This window comes from Nanorana parkeri, unplaced genomic scaffold (genome assembly GCF_000935625.1).
Source record: "Nanorana parkeri isolate BGI_ZX_2015 unplaced genomic scaffold, ASM93562v1 scaffold145, whole genome shotgun sequence".
NCBI lineage: Eukaryota > Metazoa > Chordata > Amphibia > Anura > Dicroglossidae > Nanorana > Nanorana parkeri.
The window spans coordinates 1,409,153-1,418,829 of NW_017306413.1; the positions used below are offsets into that span (position 1 = coordinate 1,409,153).

The 9,677-nt window shown below is 45.4% G+C and overlaps 1 protein-coding gene across 2 annotated transcripts in view; it reads left to right on the plus strand.

Moving 5' to 3' along the window:
* The first annotated feature begins 1,515 nt into the window (after positions 1 to 1,515).
* Positions 1,516 to 9,677, plus strand: part of WDR37 (WD repeat domain 37) — a 119,106-nt gene continuing 110,944 nt past the window's right edge. For both annotated transcript variants that reach the window (XM_018554188.1, XM_018554189.1), the window contains exon 1: positions 1,516 to 1,662. The gene's annotated coding sequence lies outside the window, so the exon portion shown is untranslated. The remainder of the gene's footprint in view (positions 1,663 to 9,677) is intronic.

Here is a 9,677-nt window from a genome sequence, read left to right on the forward strand (position 1 = left end):
ACAGCATATAGAGACCTGTCTAGTGTTTGACAACCATTACAAAGCGATATTCAAGAACGCATCAAATTAATATCTGACTGCAATGCGATGCTTGTCTTCTTTTTCCATCCAGTTCCTTACATTTTCTGTTTTGTTACAGTAAAAAAACAACAAAATAAAAAAACACAAAGTATACAGAAAAAGTGTCACTTATGAGATAAAGAAGAAATAACATCTCAAATACAATCAAACAAAAAAATAAAAAATTAGGCCAATTTTACACCGGCAGTCCGATCAGGACCACCTATCAGTTTTACAGGCAGACCCGAATGGATGACCAATGTAAGTCTATGGGCAGCCGGATCTAAACGAATGGGTGTCTGTTTACATACGGTTGCCCCCAACTCCGGCCAGGTCAGAAAAAAGAAACGGAACACTGTTCCCTTTCACTGGACCCGATTGTGACGGATCGGGGGTAATCTGAAGAAGTAAAGAGCACAGGTCAGTCCGATTTCCCGTAGATTGACACGAGGTCCGGTAATTTAAGTTTTTTCCTCCATCACATACTGTACATCACTTCCAAAGGAACACACCAGCGCCTCCAGCTTTACACAATTCACAGCCAAGGCGCCTGCAAACATATCACTTAACACATAATCAAAGTATACATCAAATACAGGCGCCATGACTGTCAATTCTCTGGACCCGCTTCCCCGCACATGCGCAAAGCAGGCAAATAGCCTGTGAAATTTATGGACCTGACCACCTCTTCTGCGCTTGTGTGAGCCACAGTCCACGTAACTAACGAAGTCCAGGATTCTGTTATAACACTGGCTTCCATCACCAAGATGTCTGCGGGCGTGAGCGTGACCTCATTACCAGCATGTATGATGATGTCCCCGTGGGTGACACCCGGCCTGGGGACAGGTTGGCGTCCCCGGACCGGGGGACACCTCAGTTGAGCCATTTGATTTTTGTAAACTTTAAAAGTTATAAAAAGTAAACACTGTAACAATGCATCTCAGTGTGGGTGCATAACGCAAACCAGCATGCGCACATTATGATGTGCACTATGACTCACAGCCCCTGCTGAGAACGGGCCCTGAAAATGAAAAGCAACGCTCATCAATGCATTATAACGCAGGCTACGCAGTGCAGCAATTGAATATAAAACAGTAGGAACAATTCTCTGACAGGTAATCACAGTTTCCAGACATGTGGAGAATGTGATGTCAGAGGGGAAGCTGTCTTGACCAGACTTGCTCTCATGTGAGTCTACATTCCAGTCCCTTGGGATAGAAGCTGTATCCCCGACCCCTCTCCCTCCCTCCCCTCCAATAGTGTCCCTGACTTGCAGTCATTAGAGATGCACAGATCCCATGCATGTGTTATTAAACAAACCATCATGACAATAAGGCTAAAAATAGCACAGAGCTGCCAGTTTGACAGCAGGCAGTGGGCGTGGCCCTACCACCTGGAGCTCCCGATCGACGTCCTTCTGCTCCAATGGCTGTTGAGGCCTTCTGCCCAATCGGCGAGAAGGAGTTCGTGACAGACCAGGAAAGGGGCGGGACTTCCGTTGTCAAGGCAAATGTCCGGAGCTGGATGTGCGTGCGCTGGGTAGAGAGGAGGAGGAGGAGGAGACGGAGGCGATCGGCTGCTGTGTTTGTGTATCCCGGCCAGGTAATGGAGGGAAAGGGGGCGCTCTGTGCTAAGGGTGGGGGGACAATGGAGGCGAGCCCCAGGCATTGTGCATTGCAGGGGGCTCTATAGGGGGGGCATCATATCATGGCTGTTGGTCACCTGTCATGCCAGTCAGCGATCAGACAATGAGCTGTGTGCTGCAGGGACGTGCTGCGTGTTATGGATCTGATGTCTTGTATTGCCGAGGTGTGGAATCTCTGCAGACAAGCCTGCTGATGTCTTCTCTGCCGCTGTGATGTATATTGTTGTATGGATGTGTCTGCCCGGGGCTGCTGCTGCATCTTCTTCCTGGAGCTCCAGGTTTCAACACCTCAGCCTTTTGTCTGGAGATCTTTTATGTTGTCATTGTATTTTGGTTTTGTCTGGTGCTAGTGCCCCATAGTGGGCTTTCCTTGTAGGAGTATTGTGGAATACGACACAATCATTAATTCTGAGCTGCTCTCCCAAAGCAAGGCGGCTGATTTACTAATAGAGTTATTTTTACCCTGGTCTCCGTTCAGTTACCATCTTCTTCAGGGATATGGACACCGTGGACAGAATACACATAACCAACCACCCCCGCCTTCTTCAGGGGTATGGACAGAATAGACATACCCAACCACCCCCGCCTTCTTCAGGGGTATGGACAGAATAGACGTACCCAACCACTCCCGCCTTCTTCAGGGGTATGGACAGAATAGACGTACCCAACCACTCCCGCCTTCTTCTTCTCTTCAGGGGTATGGACAGAATAGATGTACCCAACCACTCCGGCCTTCTTCAGGGGTATGGACACTGTGGACATACCCAACCACCCCTGCCTTCTTCAGGGGTATGGACAGAATAGACGTACCCAACCACCCCGCCTTCTTCACGGGTATGGACAGAATAGACGTACCCAACTAACTTTTTCTTTAGGGGTATGAAAAGGATAGATCAACTCAACCACCACCACAACCTTTAAGGTTATGGGCAGAATAGACATACCCAACAACCACTTTCTTCAGGGGTGTAGGCAAAATAGACATACCCAATGAACAGCTTCTATAAAAGGGATGGGCAACTCTGGCCCTACAGCTGTTGTGGAGCTACAAGTCCCATGAGGCATTGCAAGACTGACAGTTGCAGGCATAGCTCCCAGAGGCAGAGGCATGTTGGGATTTTTAGGTAAAGCACAGCTGGTAGAGTTTTCCACTCCTGTTATATAGGGATGTGGACAGAATAGACCTATCCAACCACCACTTTCTTCAGGGGTATGGACAGAATAGACATACCCAGCCACCAGCCTTCAGGAGGGGTATGGGCAGAATAGACATGCCCAACAACCACCTTCTTTAGTGATGAACAGAATAGGCGTTACCCTGAAATCTGATTAGGAGATCAGAACTACTGATCTGTAAACATGGACCGGAAGACAAAAAAAAAAAAGTGAAAACAGTATTTTATGGATAAAATGTCAGTTGTTTATGATACATAGGGGGTACATAAAACATTGGAGCAGACATAACCTGGAGTAGAACCAATCAGCTTCTCTGTTTTACTTTCCAAGCTTAACTGAACCTAATCAAGATATAAGCTGATTGGTTGCTATGGGCAACTGCTCCAGATTTCATGTCCTCCCAGTTTTTATGAATCCTCCTCCCGCCCTTCCCCCCGTGGTACCGTTGCAAACTGTCTGTCTAGGACTTATATCTACTTTAAGTCTTAAAATGTCTTCATGTTTTACATATGATATAGTCTAATATAATCGATGCATATTGGTATCTTGTGCCATTTTGGTGTGATATCTTCTTGTGTTGTGCTCCTAACTCAAGCGTATAGGAAGATTAGTGTGCAGGGTACAGGACCGGAATCCATCCTTAATGCCAGTTTTCTGCTTATTCTGATTATGGAAACACTGAAATGGATTGAAATAATGTGCCAACATCTTTATCGTGGAAATAAAACCAGTTGGTGATCGGTTAAATCCTGGATGAAATGCTGGGAAATTGCCTTGTGTATGACCAGTATCACCGATCTTAACTCGGGAAACAAAAATGTCTCTTCTGGGTTACTGAATCTTCAACACCCTCAATACTCTTTGAACTGCTTTGGGTTTATGTTCACTCAAGCTCTATAACGGAAACCATATTGGGCAACCAGTCCGCTGAAGGCTCCGTTCGTGTATACTGACAGCAGCTGATGGCCACTGTCAGAGTACAATAGAAGCAGCATGGGATTCCTCGATCAACACTCGTAAGCATTGATGGAGGAATCTGTTCTAAAAAATAGAAGCATGTATACCCGGCTTTAGTGTGGCTCCACGCTATAGAAGAGTAACGGAGCCACCCTGGGACCGTAGCATTGTCACCCTGTGAGGAGGGTGGTGTTAGATGGACTAGCAGGTGTAGATGGACTTGACTAAGACATTTAAATCTGAACTCCAGCTAACGCATTATAAGCAGTTACAGTAACAGGTTTCTTTTCTTTTGGGATAAATATTTTTACGTGAATACCAGCTGACCACTGTAAGCACCCCTGTCGGATTTAAATGGTTTGTCTCAGCCCTCTTACCTGGCATTTTTTGCTGGACAGCTTTGTCTGGTAAAGGAAGCTGAAAAGTAAGCTGGCCATACACCTTACAATTATCTGCAGACTTTCTATGGTCAGATGGAAAATGTGCAACGGATTCCTCCATCTACGCTAAACTGTGTGGATGGAGGAACCTCCCCGTAGGCCAAGCTTCAGTATCTTGCTAGTGGGCCCCGCTGGCTCTCAAAACACCTGAACAATGTCTGCATCCAATCAGAGTGTTCAGGTATTTTGGCAGCCAGCGGGCCGACTAGCAAGATACTGAAGCTTGGCCTACGGGGAGGTTCCTCCATCCACACAGTTTAGCGTAGATGGAGGAATCCGTTGCACATTTTCCATCTGACCATAGAAACTCTGCAGATGTAAGGTGTATGGCCAGCTTAAGGTTTGCTGCCCAGATGAAAATAAAGACATGAATGCAGCCACCACATTTCAGGATCGGTGTGCTGGGATATATTACAGTGTTGTGTTTTGGGTTTTCAGTAGGTTCTTCGGCAATCATATGCATGCCAATGCTTGCACCTTGATGTCTTTGTATTATGACAGTCAAGGGCATGTGTTTCATTTCTTGTGGTGCAATACCATGACGTGTACTTGGTGTGTCGGTGATATCTCGTGTGTGTGTTTGTGTGTGTGTGTGTGTGTGTGTGTATATCTATCTCTTCATATGTCTTTCATCCCTTTTTGGCTTCTCTCCCTTATCTGCTTATGTTTCTGCCTTTGTCGCTTTCGATGCTCTCTGGCTCCCAAGTATAAAATGTCATATTTAATCCTGTTTACATTCTTTCTCGTGAACATTTGGCGGCTAGATTGCTATAGTCATTCTTCGGCGTGGTAAGCGCTGTGTGGTTTTATTAGATATTGCAATGTCTTTAGGTTCTGTGTTCTCTTCTCCTCACATCAGTCTGGATGGATTGGAAGGACATTGCAAGCTGTCGTTGTGTTCACTAACATAATAAGCGATTTATCTTCTTTTTGTGTGTGTGGTGTTTTCTATTATTGAGTTGTACGTGTTTGGCAGATTACCATCACTTGTCGTGCTGCTTTTAACAAACTGCTGAATGTTGTAATTGGTTTGACTTTTGTTTTTATTGCTGAAAGTAATACTTGTACGTCTTAGGCTCCATTCACACTAGGGCTGCAACAACTAATCGACATAATCGATTATAATCGATTATTGAAAAAGTTGTCAACTTTTTCAATAATCGATTAATCGGCTTCCGATCAGTTGGCCCTGTTCGCGATAAGCGCCATACCTTTTGCAGCGGGTCCGCGCGGCCGGGATAGCACGACCTTTGGGGGGTGACGGTAGTGCAACCTTCACCGTTGGGCTCCATTAAAAAATAGAAAAATCGCGCGAAATCTGCCGAAAAAAGGGTCCTGCGACATGGAGCGAAGACAGCTCCATTGAATAGCATTGGCTGGCGACTTCTCGTGATATCTCGCTGCAAAAATGCACGATAAATCGCTTAGTGGGAATGGGGCCTTAATGTTAGATTCACCTTTTAGGCAATGTGCAGTTTGAGGACGGCGTCTCGACAGGCACACTAGGACTTCTAGTTCCATACACTAGGGAGCATTTCATTTAGTGTTTGGATGACCAGAAGTAATAAACAGAACTCTGTAGGCAGTTTGGGGCCACCTTTTAAAATGGCTGAAGAAGTGGGACTGACTCAGTGCAGAGATTGTAACACAATAGCCCCCAGGAGGTGATTTCAGCTGAACTCCAGGCACAACATATTTCATTTAAACATGTTTCTTAATTGCCACTAATTATATAAATTCTCACTTTCTGTGCATTTGCAAATCCAGATATTGTATTTCTAGCAATGTGTTGCACAAAGCCTGTGCACAGAGTTGTGGGAGGGGCCCAGCAGGCTCCACCCACTATAGGCTGTCTGCAGAGAAGTAAAGGAGGGGGCGGAGAATGGACCAGTCACCCTGCACAGAAAGAAGGAATAGTAGTAACTGTGCAGCACAATAGTGTAGTGGTTAATGCTTCTGCCTTGTAGCACTGGGGGTCCCTGGTTCAAATCCCGGCCAGGTTACTATCTGCAAGGAGTTTGTATGGAGTTTCCATGTTCCTTGGTGTTTCCCTGTGCTTGCGTGGGTTTCCTCCCACAATCCAAAGACATGCTAGTAGGTTACTTGGTTCCTGTCTAAATTGGCCCTGTATGCATGCGAGATAGGGACCTTCGATTGTAAGGTCCTTGAGGGCTGATGTAAAGGCCCAATCACACCAGTGCGGTTTGGTCGCTGGGATTTGTCCACGCTGAACCACCGTCCTGAATGATCCCATACATTCCTATGGGGACTGTTCATGCGATCGCGCAATCTGAACCGCCTGCTGCCCGAAAAGCTCCCTAAGCATTCTCCCCCCCCCCCGTGCTGATCAGTGCGGATTCTATACAGATTTGAATAGAAACGTACTGATGAGCGCATTTTTGGGCGTTTTTTTAATTGCGTTTCAGCGCTGAAATGCAAATAAAAACGCCCAACAACACTCTTTTAAAATTCGCACGGAAACTGCCCTGAAACGCATCCGCCCTGTTGTGAATAGGGCCTAAATGTGTTAACTGTGTAAAGCACTGCGTAAATTGTCGGCACTATATAAATACCTCAAATAAATAAATTCAGGAAGCTGCTTCACAAAACTAAGTTCCACAAAGGATTACTGCACAGATCTGGAACAATTTCACAAAGGTTCAAGTAAGCATACCCATGCCTCTTCTATTTAGGCAATAGGGAAGCACTTGGGCTGTCACTAACCGGTAGGACAGACAGAGCCTCGTCTACTGGAATGTAAGCAAATGACATCAGCTTATGGTAGAGTCTGCCCTTTGGTTGAGGTTATGGTAGAGTATCCCAGGGCATTGCTGTCAGTGGAGCTAGAAGTATATAAGTCCAAAGGGTTAAACAGGCGCTAGTACTGAAGTGGTTAAACATTATCTTTGCATTTCTATTTTCAGCCAGCTATATTAATTAAAATATTTCACATTTTGTTGTCGGCTGTAACAAAATGCTGTTTTCTGCTCGGAACTTCCCGGAACTTCCCGTCCTCCTCCTCCATATGATCCACTCCCTGCTTTTCCCACAAGGCTGCTCGGAGTTTGAAGTCAAATTACGGACAAACCCCAGCTATAGGAGTTTGTTCTTTGTCCAGAGCCTTTCAAAGATTCTTTTATGTGTAACGGGATGCTGGGCCTGCAGCTGCTAACACCATGGTGAGCGGGGCACCAAGAGGGAATTGGATTACACTTGTTTACACATCCAGCTACTAGTTGGCTAGATCTCCCAATTAAAGTGACACTAAACTCGGGAGTTAAATCTTATAAATACAATCAAGTACCTTAACTACTAACAAAAATGTATCTAATTTGTGCATCACTCTGTTGTAGATCCTCAAATCATCTCTGAATTGGTGCTGACACTGTCCTTCCTTCTGGAGGGTGGCTACTTTTCTTCCCCATGGTCCCTGTGTGTGTTGTAAAGTAGTCACCGCTCCAAGCTCACTCCTGTGATGGACTACAATCTCAATACAAATGAGTGAACTAAAGGTGAGATTGAGCTTTGCACGGCGGCTACTTTACAACACACACACACAGGGATCATGGGGAAGAAAAGTAGCCACCCTCCAGAAGGAAGGACAGTGTCCGCACCAATTCAGAGATGATTTGAGAATCTACAGCCGGTTGATACACAAATAAGATCCATTTTTGTTCATAGTTCTGGCACTAGAAAGCATTTTTACGGTGTAACTCCTGAGTTTAGTGTCACTTTAAGTCATGTACTGGTAGGAATACATAGTGTTGATGCTAACCTCTTAAAATGATAGTTGACTGGCAGTCTTGATAATCCAGTGACCTAAAACATGCATACAGTTTAGAGCAGGGGTGCCCATTAGGTAGATCATGATCTACCAGTAGCTCTCAAAGCTGATGCTGCTAGATCACGAAGGGTGTGAATGGCAGCCCCTTTATTCCATTTTGGTATATTTATTTAGCTGTGCAAACATGATTACCTATTAGCCCGAGTCTGCTGAGCCAACCTCCCTGACACCTTTCTGGTGGATACTGGTGGTTGAAGTGCTATGTATTACATCAAAGAATATTACTTTACACAGCCTGTTGCAAAATACAGCAAGGTGAGCCAGGAGAGAGAGCGGGGAGAGACAGACAGGAGAGAAAACGAGGAATGACAGCCAGGAGAGAGAAGAGACGGCCAGGAGGATGAGCAAGGAGGGACAGCCAGGAGAGCGAGGAGAGACAGCCAGGAGAGCAAGCAAAGACAGCCAGGAGAGAGAGCGAGGGAGGTTTTTTTCGTTGGTAGATCTCATGTAGCTCGTCATTTGAAAAGTAGATCTTCACACAAAAAATTGTGGGCACCCACGGTTTAGAGGTACTGACTTTCTGACTTCATTTATCGCATGCTTAGTCAGAATTTATTAATCAAACAGGGATATTCACTAAGGGCAGGTTCACCCCATTTTCCGGACCAGATCTGGTCTGGAAAATGGTGTAAACCTGCCCGCAGTTTCAGTGCATTCCAGACCAGACAAAATGAGACATGCAGTATTTCTCTGGTCTGGTATGGATCGGACTGCGCTGGTGTGAACAGAGGCCAGAAATAGCATAGGGATACATTAGGATGCATTTTGGGTCCAGAAACAATTTGGTCTGGTCTGGAGATGATCTGGATGTGGTGTGAATGGGCCCTCCAGGGTAAAGAGTTTGGAGAAGGCAGGAGAAGTGTGCAATCTAAGAGAACATAGCTGAACTGGAAAGTGAGCTGAATTGGAGAATTTTTCCAGTTTAGCTACGTTGGCCTAGATTGTTTACTTCTCCTGCCTCCTCCAAACTCGTCACCCTTTTGTGAATAACCCTAAAAGTATTGAGGTTATCTAGTGTCCAGCGAGTATTTCAATTAGGTCTGCAGTGATAATACACGTGTAGCGGTTCCCTTAAGTGCCCATTCACACTGAGCTTTTAATCGCGCATATTTGCCGCGCGATATCGTGAGAAGTCACTCGACCAATGATTTTCAATGGAGCTGTTCTATTCTACAGCTCCATGTCGCTCATCGCTTGTGCAGGACCCTTTTTTCCCAGCGGATGTCGCACTATTTTTCTATTTTTGCATGCAGCCCGACGGTGAAGGTCGCCCGAACAGTCGCGCTATTCCGGCCGTGTGGAAATCCGCTCGAGGTAAGTGTCGCTCAGTGTGAATGGGGCCTTAGGGATATCCTTAGCATGTGTGACAACTAGTCAGACCTCTGTCCTGCACAGCTTCTGCTAAATTACATCATTGTTTTCATAGGAACATCTTCTCTTCGCATTCTTGTCCTCTGTTTGAAAGAAATTCAACAGTACTGCTGTAAAATTATGTAAACTTTGCTTTGGTATTTTAAACAATTGTTAGGTCTGGCTGATTATATATATATATATA